The sequence below is a fragment of the Lactuca serriola genome, chromosome 4, assembly GCF_051521515.1.
Source record: "Lactuca serriola cultivar US96UC23 chromosome 4, Lser_US96UC23_V15, whole genome shotgun sequence".
In the NCBI taxonomy this organism is placed as follows: Eukaryota; Viridiplantae; Streptophyta; class Magnoliopsida; order Asterales; family Asteraceae; genus Lactuca; species Lactuca serriola.
The window spans coordinates 243,241,857-243,244,540 of NC_136411.1; positions in this window are offsets into that span (position 1 = coordinate 243,241,857).

A 2,684-nucleotide genomic window follows, 5' to 3' on the forward strand; every position below is an offset into this window, starting at 1 on the left:
TAAAACTGAATAGAATGGTTTGGATATATTTGAAAGTTCCTAGAAAATCCCATATTTTCTACTAGTATAAAAGTAGCCTTCTACCAAGACCCGACTATTTTGAATGTTTACTTCTAGAAATCCGATGTTTTTCCGTAAGTGGGTGGAAGTTTAAAAGTTCCAAAACTGTAACACAATGATGTTTTTCATACTTAAATAGTAGATTTATGTATGTATAGAATTACTAAAGCATTTGATGACCCCGTAAATCAACGTGTGTTTTTAATACTCCATGTGAGTTTTATAACCATACTATTGACCCAGACTGCCTGTAACAATGTTCTTCAGGCGTTAGAATGTTATGAGGTTTGTCACCCCAGACCTGCCGGTCTAGCTGTAGCTAACAACTTAGGTGTGGGATTGTCAATCCCGTATAGATCTATACTCAAGTATCACGCTCTCCCTACAAGAGATTATGGTATATAATACAGGATTTTAACTGCACACTTGAAAGTACGTGAAGTTGAATGTCTCACAAAACTTAGTATCAAATAGATTTACGTATGAAAAGTCCATTGTTTCTTGTATATGAAGTATTTCTTTTATGTAGCACTTATAGTATGTAAAATCTCATGATTACCTTGTAAACTATACATGTTATAGTTTTTCCAAAAGAGTGTTTCGTTTGAATAGCAAACCCTAGTGTAGTGTCGGCTTTGTATGTATAGTCTAACATTTGCAATAACATTATCGAACATTTATTCTCAAAATATAAATAAAGTGTTTGATATTTATTTAAAACATGTTTTATTCCCAAAAAGGACAAGACGTTATCATGACATGTTTTGCATTCTGTTATAGTATTCTCTGTTATAGTATTCTCTGTTATAATATTTGTACACGATAGTATTTCTCCTAAACTATACCTATAATAGCTTACTAGTAATTTATGTAATTTGAATGAAAGTATACCTTTGCTACCCAAAGGTATTGAACTGATTGAATAGTAGTTTTATGTCTACATATGTGCACATAATACATAAGTTTAAAAGGAAGTTTTGTAAAACATTTAAAGAGTTGAATAATAAATATTGATGACTTGATGTCAATGTATAAAATGGTTTAAAAATTAGTTTGTTTGATAAGACAGTGTAAAGTAAAAGAGACCTTTGCTCTAAACGCAGTTATAAAGTATATGAAATCATTTGCTTGAAACACAGTTATAAATCACATATGATTGATTATATAAAAAAAGTATAACAAAAGATTTATGTATTTCACACGAGGATAACCATGTATTTACTTGTATTCCCCCCTTAAAAGTGTATAAAAAGCATTTATAAAGCATTTGAAAGTGTAGTTATAGGGTATGAACTGTCACACCCCGAAAACCAAAGGCGAAAACATTTCCGGGTTTGACTCCACGTTGAGTATCAAATCCAATGCACATAGTAATCAAAGTAAACAACCATTACATTACATATATTTGAAAGTTTACATTTGTTTCAAAAGTAAATTGTACAAGTGTGATACATATTATATATATGAAAAAAATGAGACGAGTCTTCTACACGATCCGTCTTCACAAAAAGAGATCACCGGGTACCTGTCTAATGCGGACCTGGGAAGACAAGCAGTTTTGAAAATCAGCATAAAGCTGGTGAGTTCATAAGATGTTAATTCTTTGAAAAATGTACCACTTTCCTTTAGTTTTCCGAAAAGGTTTGTTATCCAAGAAAATCCCATATTTTCTTATGTAAAACAGTTTAGTTATTTTTCATTACCAGTTCAATTACGCGTTATATGTTACCCTAGGAAAATCCCATATTTTCCTAAACGCAAGACCGATTGAATATCACAGAGTATAGTTTAATACACAAAACTATATATTGAGAATCATGGGATTACTATCCCGAATTAGATATAAAATACTTTAATATACATGAACTGTAGATGGAAAGTAGTTTGAAAATCTTGGGAGTAACATCCCATACTACATATAAGATAGTTTGATATACATGAAAATATAGATTGAATACCATGGGACTATCATCCCAGACTAGATACAAGATAGTTTGATATATATGAAAATATAAATTAAAAACCATAGGACTATCATCCCGTACTAGATATGGAAACTATAGATAGAAAGTTGATATGGAATCGAAACAATGTCAAAACAAAAACCCAAAGCGAAACCGTGAATAAACTTATATTAATACATATTGTGAGTCGGGTAACAATGCTGATACGACAAAGAGACCTCCTTGACGCTTGTCAGACATCAGACGATATCCAGAATTTGTCACCCCAGGCGTGCCCGCCTAACTGTAGCTAGCAGTTAAGGTGTGGGATTGTCCGTCCCAAATAGATCTATTCACAAATTCCACGCTCTCCCTCCAGGAGACTCTGGTTACACTTCCGGGGAGGATTTACTGATAACCCAAAGGGTAATGACAAAACTCACAAGCTAGTACTGAATTATTCACAGGGTTCTCATACGATATCAAACATACGAAAGATTATGAAACATAATATAGTGAATATAGATACATACAATGAAGCTATCTGGCAATATATTCAAATGAAACGGAGATAAACTGAATCAGACATAGTTTATCTAATAACTTTATATACATATCAGTACACAATGAAACAAGAACTAAAGAACCCCAAAATATTCCCATAATAATTTGATTAGTTTG